Source organism: Chiloscyllium plagiosum, chromosome 2 (assembly GCF_004010195.1).
Source record: "Chiloscyllium plagiosum isolate BGI_BamShark_2017 chromosome 2, ASM401019v2, whole genome shotgun sequence".
Taxonomy (NCBI): Eukaryota; Metazoa; Chordata; class Chondrichthyes; order Orectolobiformes; family Hemiscylliidae; genus Chiloscyllium; species Chiloscyllium plagiosum.
This window is the reverse complement of record NC_057711.1, coordinates 5150672-5159603: the sequence shown is the minus strand read 5'-3', so window position 1 is coordinate 5159603 and position 8932 is coordinate 5150672. Positions and strand designations below refer to the sequence as shown.

Genomic DNA, 8932 nt, shown 5'->3' with positions numbered 1-8932 from the left:
ATGATCTCATTGAATAGCAGAGCAGCCTCAATGGGCTGAATGGCTCATGGTTTTATGATGAAAAGTTAGAAACAGTGGAGGCCCATGAAATTTATGAGTGCATGTACATAGATCCTTAAAGTATCATGGGCAGATATAATAAGTCATCACAGGGCCTTCATTCAAAGGATAGGAATATCATGGTCATCTGTTCCCATTGCCACTCCTCTGCCTATCAATAGTATATTAAAAATATCTTCAGTTCTGAAGAAATCATACTGGACTCAAAATGTTAACTCTGTTTCCCTCTCTACTGATGCTGTCAGACCTGCTGAGTCCCTCCAGCATTTTCTGTGTATGTTTCAGATTTCCAGCACCCACAGTAGTTTGTGTTTATTGGAATGTGGTGGCTGTTTGCTATAATCCACTCAGAGAATGTGATTAGCAACGTGCACATTGTCTGGAGCAATGGATAATGATGGAAGGATCTCTAACCTTCTGTCCAACACATGACCAACTAGGAAGCTCTCCGTGTCTTACAGCCTGCCATCCATGTGTGGTGGAAGAAATGGCAGTTTGGTACTTAACCTGCTTAGCCACACCATGGGTACAATCTTCATAACCATTAGGTTCTCAAACTCAGAACTTCTGGTTGTATGACAACAGCATGAACCACTATACCAGAAGCCATAGTGGGCGGCACGGTGGCACAGTGGTTAGCACTGCTGCCTCACAGCGCCTGAGACCTGGGTTCAATTCCTGCCTCAGGCGACTGACTGTGTGGAGTTTGCACGTTCTCCCCGTGTCTGCGTGGGTTTCCTCCGGGTGCTCCGGTTTCCTCCCACAGTCCAAAGATGTGCAGGGTCAGGTGAATTGGCCATGCTAAATTGCCCGTAGTGTTAGGTTAGGGGTAAATGTAGGGGTGTGGGTGGGTTTCGCTTCGGCGGGTCGGTGTGGACTTGTTGGGCCGAAGGGCCTGTTTCCACACTGTAATATAATCTAATCTAATCTAAGCCATGGAGAGATATAGGAACTAGGAACAGGGAACAGGCCACTCTACCCTTTAAACCTGCTACCTCATTCGATATGATCACAGTTAATCCTCAATATCAATGCCATATTCCCACTTTCTCCTGATATTCCTTGATGCTTTTTAAAGTTAAAGATTTATCAAGCTTTCTTGAATCTGTTTAGTAACTTGGCCTGCACAGCCTTCTCTATCCTGTGACTGTGATCCCTATTTCTAGACTCCCAGTCCAGGGAATCCATTCTCCCTGTATTTAGTCTGTTCAGTCCTGTTAGGATTTCAAATATTTCAATCAGTTCCCTTCCAATCTTTCTAAACTCTAGTGAATACAGGCCCAGTCGAACCAATCTTTCTTCATAGGACAACCCTGCCTTTTCTCGTATCAACCTTGTGAGCATCCGTTACACACCCCACTTTGATAGGGAGACCAAAATTGTTCACAAAATTCCAGATGTATTTTCACCAAGGCTCTATATAAATGTTGCCTACTTCTGAATTCATACCCTCTTCCCATGAAGGCCAATATACCATTTTCCTTCCTCACTGCTTGCTGCACTTCCCTCAACTGGTGTACAAGAACACCCAGATTCCTTTGAACATCCACACTTTCCAATATATCACCGTTTAAATAGTACTGTTCTTTTCTGTATTTCACACCGAAGTGTATAACTTCACATTTAGCCATGTGTTTGCCCACTCCCTCACTGTGTCTAAATCAGCTTGAAGTCTCCTTACATGCTTTCACAACTCATAATCCTTCCCTGTTTTGTGTCATTAGCAAATTTAGATTGCTGGGTCCCAAGTATTGAATCTGTGATAGCACGGAGTTACTGTCTGCCATTTGGAAAAAAAACTATTTATTCCACTCTCTGTTTCCTGTCTGTCAACCAAATCTGCTAATAATTTGCTAACATATTACCTCCAATCCCATGTACCCACTAAACTCTTCTGAGGGACCTTAGCAAAATCCAAATATACCAGACCCACTGATTCCTCCTTATCTATAAGACCATAAAATCATTAGATCTGGGAGAAGAATTAGACAATTTGACCCATCAAGTCTGCCCCACCACTCAATCAAGGCTGATATGTTTCCCAATCCTGTTCTTCTGCCCTCTTCCCATAGTCCTTGATCCCCTCCTCTATGAGTTAAATCCCCAAAAATACTCCAGCAGGTTTATTAAGAATGATTTACTTTTTACAAACTCAGTACAGACTCAGATACAAGAGATGAACATCACATTGCAGCAATATCTGGAGCACAGTGTTCAGCTCTAGACACCATCTTAGGAAGCCCTTACTGATCTTGAAAGGAATAGTACATAGATTTACTGGAGTGATACATCGAAGGGTTAAGCTACAGGAATAGGCTGAAGCTGTATTCCTTTGAATTTAGAAGATTAAGGGTTGATTTAATCAAAGTTTACAAGATATTAAGAGGAACTGTTGAGATGGTGAAACTGTTTTTACTGGTTGGAGGACATTGGGCCGTGGGGCAGGGATTAAAAATTAAAGACAGTAACTTGCAGAAATGAGATTTAGAAATATTCTACTCTTGAAGGGCATTAGAAGTTTGAAAATATCTTGCACAAATCACAGTTGATGTTAGATCAATTGTTGATTTTAAATCAACATTAATAGATTTCTATGTTCTTGAGGTATTAAGGAATATAGGGCAAAGATGAGTCTAAGGGGTTTGCCACAATCTCCTTAAGTTGCAGAACCGACTCAAGGGATTTGTATATTAACATCTCACACCCACAAATGAAAAATTCAACTACGTAAGCACTTAAGAAGATAAGAAAAGTCATTCCTTGCATTCGTAACTGACAAGAATTTTAAGCTGAGCGTACTGCTTTGAGCATGCATTCTGCTGTTTAAAATGTATTAGTTTAAAGCTAACCTGCAGGGAGTAAAACTGAAAATTGTTTGAGAGTGTTGAATTCATAATACTCAGCAATTATTAAGAGAGAAATTGCATGCTCCATCTATTATCATTTCATCCACTCCATCAACATTGCAATGTAAATAGATATAATTATGAGTTTCCGAACATACAGTTCATGAAGGGTAACAATTCTAAACCCTCAGTAAGTGGCACATTGTACTGAATATTTTAGCCTTGAAAGCCATCTAAAAGTATTAACTTCATTATGGGGCAGTCTTTCTTTGCATACAAAGCATGAACAGTTGTCTGTGCATGCTTGTACTGTATGAAACAGCATAATAATTACTTGAATAGTAGAATGATGTGGTATAGGAGGCCCTTCAGCCCGTCAAGTCTGTACCACCAAAGCTACACTAAATTTACAATACTTCCACTTTCAAGCACAAGGCTCATAGCTTTGAACATTATGATCTTTCAAGTTCTGAGGAAAGGTCACTGGACCCAAGATGTTAAGTTTCTCCACAGATGCTGTCAGACCTGCTGAGCTTTTCCAACAATTTCTGTTTTTTGCTTCTGATTTACAACGTCCACAGTTTTTTTTCAGCCATGACCTTTCAAGTGCTCACCTAAGTACCTGTTTAAAGGTTTTCAGGTTTCTGCCTCAACTCCCTCTGAAGAAATACATTCTGTACACCCACCAACCTCTGGGTGTAAATATCCTGCTTCAAATCCCCTCTAAACCTCTGACCTTTCACTTCAAAACTATCCCCTTTTTATTGTACATTCTCCTCATAATCTAATGCACTTCTGTAAGCTCCCTCTTCAACCTTATCTGCTCCAAAGAAGACAATGTAACCTTATCCAGCCTCTCTTCATAGTTAATGAGAACGTGTACATTCCCCTTTCATTTTCACTGCTCTACCTCAGGGTTTCACTGCACTGAATACATTTTTATTTGTTCCTGCTGCAATGTCACCACTTCCACTCACTGCCTGCACTTCGAAATTTATTCCACTTTCCCTTGTTCTTCCAGTGGAAATAAACACTGCCAGAAAGCAATAATCTCATGAGGCACGTTGTTTCTGCGATTTTGGTTGTGGTGGAGGTTCAGGGCTAAGGATTTCCTTTCTCTTCCACTGAATTTTCATGCAACATCTTTGAAGTGTCTATTGCAGCCTCAGCAACAAGACGAAAGGAAGTATTAAAATGCACTAAGAATGTAGAGCAAGATTTGTTGGAGAAGATTACATGGGAGCGTGGCTGTTCAGAATGTCCTTGGAAGACTAAAGTCATCTGAGGCAGAAAGATTATTAGAAAGTCAATGTTGTAAGGAGAGAAGAGATTGATCGTCAGAGATTAAATGAAGTTACATTGTGGCATCTGACTGCATTTTATGGTATCATGGAATCCCACCACAAAGGAGGACGCAATTGGGCCCATCATGCCTATGCTAGACTTTTTTTAAAGAACTATCTAGTTATTTCCACTCCCTTGCCTTTTACCCAGAGCCTTGACTTCTCCTCCTTTTAAAAGCAACTGTGTCCTCTAGTCTTCCAAGCAATGAATGAAGATTGCAACCACTCACTGGGTAATCTTTTTCCCCCTCTAGCTGTGTTCTCTGGTTACTTGCCTGCCCAAAGTGGAAATAGTTTCTCTCCTATTTACTCTATGAAAAAAACCCATAATTTTGATCAGACCTACCACTTAACAACTTAACAGCTGCTCTCTATGCAGGGGTTCCTTGATATACGAGCATCTGACTTATGAACGTGCATACTTACAAGTGTAATCCCATATGTAGCTGTAATTTTAAAGACCCGACATACAAATATTTCTTGTATTTACCTTCAATTTATAGAATCCCTGCAGTGTGGAAGCAGGCCATTCGGCCCATCACGTCTACACTGACCATCTGAAGAGCATCCCACCGAGACCCGCCCGCCCATCCTAGCATCACTGTGAGTGACCCTATGCCACATGAATGGCTGCAGTTCAAGGAAACAGCTCACCAACAACTTCTCAGGAGTAATTAGTATATCCATGTAAACACAGAATCCTCGCATTGTTACGACATACAGGGAGGCCATTCAGCCTTGCCTGTCTAGCCTAACCAATGAAATAAAAGCAAACTGGGGAGAATATTCAAGCTGAGACCTTAACAGGGATTTACAAAGATTGAGTATAAAGCACTTGACTTATAAATTCAAGGACTCTGTGAGCTTTATTAACTCATGCTGGCAGCTTCAAAGATTTCTTTGGGTTATTAAAGGTTTTTGAATTAGTATTTCAAATAATTTTACTGCTTCAGTTTTCTGTCAGTGGTCACATTCCCTGACTGGTAAATCAGGACCAATTATTTCTGTATAAGTCTTGAATAGATTTGGTTGAAAATTCTAACGACTGCCTGTGGTCACAAATGAAGGTCTTCTGTTATGTATTATATAGCTGCAATTAACGGGAAGTTTGGCAAGTAATGAGGTAAAAAGGAACAGAAGATTATCGCAATAGTATTAGATAAGGTAGGAGTAAAGTATAAACACCAGCATAGACCAGTTGGTCAAATCTGTTTCCAGCCTGCAAAAATGTGGCCGTTTTTAATGAACAATTCATTCATGAAATGTGGGCTTCACTGGCTGAGCCAACATTTATTGCCCATCCATAGTTGGTGACAGTGGTGATGAGCTGCCATCTTGAACCACTGCAGTCGATGTGCTGTAGATTGACCCAGAATGCTATTTGGGATGGAATTCCAGGATTGTGACCCAGTAACAAGTGAAGGAATGGTGATATGTGTTCCCTGTTCAATCACTCCATTAAGTTACAATTTGCATAGTTTTTCTGTGGTTATTATTTTAACATTGGAGTTAAAATTTCTTGTGGTTCCCAGAAATTTGAAGCACTCATACTTTTAGACTACATTGTAAATCAAATGCATTTTCTGTATCTCTCCATGTGGACAGATCAATGCGTTGTTGCTTTGGTCCTGACTGTACAGCAGCAGTGAGTGATGTGGTATGCAGAGGAACCTCGATTATCCAAATACCAATTATCCGAAAATCAGATAATCCGAAGGAGATCTCGAGTTCCCGATAGAAATATTACATCAAAGACGTGTTTCCAACCGTGATCGTGACTTTTGTTTCCAGTGATTAAACAGACACCATCTCCAAATGACTGCCCTCTGCCCTCTCTCCCCACACTTTCCCTGGAGTGCTACAGAAGGGTGTGCCCGAAAACCCCCCACCTCTTCCCCAGGTAATATGACCAACACTGTCCTGTGCAGAGCAGAGGTGGAACCTGTCAAAAAGTTGCAGTTAAAAGTTGTGTGTATGTGCACTATTTGGAGACTTACCCCACAAAGGCAGCTAAAGCAGCAGCAGTCTTATTGTTGGTGCCCAGTCCAGCTGCCCCAGAGAGGGGTTGGGGGCAGTGCTGGACGGGGATAGGGAGGCGGGCAGCAGTGTTGGACGGGGAAAGGTGTTGGATGGAGGCAGGGGGAGATGTTGGGCGGAGTGGAGGGGCGGGGTGGTGTCAGGGGGCGGGGCAGATATTGGACAGGGAGGGGGCTGGGGTTATGTGCGCTGTTCGCTGCTGCAGTCTCCTGAATAGGGAGCAGACTTTAAAAACTCCGAGCCCCAGTGGAAAGGCATTTAATCGATGAACCAAATAATCAATTGTCCGAACGAAATAGTGCCCACCCATCTCATTCGGATAATCAAGGCTCCACTGTATATGTATACATGGAATCCTAGCATCGTTACAACACATGGAAAAGCCCTTCAGCCTGACCTGGTTGTCCTATGGTTCTCTGAAGGCAAGTTCACCAATGCCACTCCCCTGCCTTCCCCATAATCCTGAACACTTCATTTTCAGATAATCTAATTCCCTCTTGAATGCCTTGATTGAACCTATCTCCACCACACTCTCAGGAAGTGCATTCCACATCCTAATCATTCCCAGCTCAAATGTTTCTTTGTCATTTTGCAATTACTTCTTCTGTCAATCCTTTAAATCTGTGCTCTCTAGTTCTTAGTCCATGAAAATACACACAATAATCTAAATCGAAGTCACATTGGAATAATATAACAATATAACAAAACCACTTCAACTTAAACAAGTCAGTAGCATCTTTGGGACAAATTTTGGTTTCGCCTTCGACATCCATACCCAGTGAAAGAACAAACAAACTAAAAATAGATACAGGAATTTCAAATGATTGCATTCACAAATCAATGTGCTACTCAGTGAATTCTCACATGAGGTACTTAGATTCCCTACAGTTTGGAAACAGGCCTTTTGGCCCAACAAGTCCAAACCAATCCTCCAAAGAGTAACCTACCTTGACCCTCCTGCCTGACGAAGGCACTGAACACTGGCCAATTCACCTAACCTGCACATCTTTGGAGTGTAGTAGGAAACTGGAGCACTCGGAGGAAACCCACACAGACATGGGGAGAATGTACAAGGCGGGAATCGAACCTGGGTCCCTGCTCTGTGAGGCTTCTCGCAAAAAGAAAAAGTGATAGGCCTAACATAGTAAGATACAGGAGATAAGCTGTTAACTAGGAAAATGCTGAATCAAAAGCAGAAGGGCATTCAGTCTATTGTGTCTATACTAGCTTGTAGAATCGTAGAAATAGATTCAGTAAATTAGGTAAATTAGGGTGTTGGAAGAGAAGCTTCAGGTCAACAGCAACTTTACTTGGTCCAGAGAGAGAAAAAAAAAATCACATGTGGATGAACTAATCTCTTCTGGATTTCTACATGACATCCTCAGTCTTCTGGACTTCATATCGAGTTCAACAATTTTAGTGCTTGAACACCTTTACCCATCCGTTTCACCACACCCACACACCAGGCCTTGTCATCACATGGGCTGCTACCACATACTACCCATTGATAGCCACTAATAGACCCCATTTGCAGCTAATTATTCTCCCAGACTGAACTTTACCCACTCCTTTGTCTATCCAACTGTTTTCCCCTCTCTTTGGGCTCGATCTTCAGGTCACAGATTGATCTGAAGCCAGGGAATGATTGGGAACTGATGACTAGGAGGGAATTAGATTCACAATAAAAGAAAAAGTGAAATTCAGGATGAAGGATGTTAAATCATTTCACTGGAATGGAAATACCACATTAACTAAGTGAAAAAATTCCAGTGAGGCAATCCTTCAGCAGTTAATTACTTTCTGAATGGGTGTGAATGGAATATATTAAAGCCAATGATTTAGAAAAAAACAAAGAGGTAAAGTAATAGAAACTAGGAGCAGGAATAAACCATTCAGCCCTTTGAGTATCATCGAGGAGAAAGTGAAGTCTGCAGATGCTGGAGATCAGAGCTGAAAATGTGTTGCTGGAAAAGCGCAGCAGGTCAGGCAGCATCCAGGGAACAGGAGTATCATCCACCATTCAATATCACCATGGTTGATAGTCTATCGTCAATGCCATCTTCTTTAAAATCTTAAAACTTACCTTTTCCTTCTATATATTCAGTCACTTGGCCTCCAACCCTTTGGTAGTTGAGAATTCCACCAGTTCAGTACCTTTTGAGTGAAGCAATGTTGCTGCATCTCAGTTCTAAATGATTGACCCTGTTCTTGAGACTGGGTCACCCGGTTCTAGATTCCACAACCAATGAAAGTGACCTCCCTGCATCTAGTCTGTTCAGCCCTGTTCGTATTTGGACAGATTACGAGAGTGGACAAAGGGAGAGACTAGGGCCCCTCAAAGATCTGCAAGGCGGCCTTTGTGTGGAGCCGCAGAAAATGGGGGAGATATTAAATGAGTAGTTTGCATCAGTATTTACCGTGGAAAAGGATATGGAAGATATAGACTGTAGGGAAATAGATGGTGACATCTTGCAAAATGTCCAAACTACAGAGGAGGAAGTGCTGGATGCGGGTAAAGGTGGATAAATCCCCAGGACCTGATCAGGTGTACCTGAGAACTCTGTGGGAAGCTAGAGAAGTGATTGCTGGGCCTCTTGCTAAGATATTTGTATCATCGATAGTCATAGATGAGGTGCTGGAAGACTG

The 8932-nt window shown here is 41.8% G+C and overlaps 1 protein-coding gene across 1 annotated transcript in view; it reads left to right on the top strand.

Annotated features, from left to right (window-relative positions):
- The first annotated feature begins 8384 nt into the window (after positions 1–8384).
- LOC122565221 (F-box only protein 4-like) overlaps positions 8385–8932 on the top strand; it is a 20693-nt gene continuing 20145 nt past the window's right edge. Inside the window, exon 1 of the mRNA XM_043720981.1 lies at positions 8385–8389. The gene's annotated coding sequence lies outside the window, so the exon portion shown is untranslated. The remainder of the gene's footprint in view (positions 8390–8932) is intronic.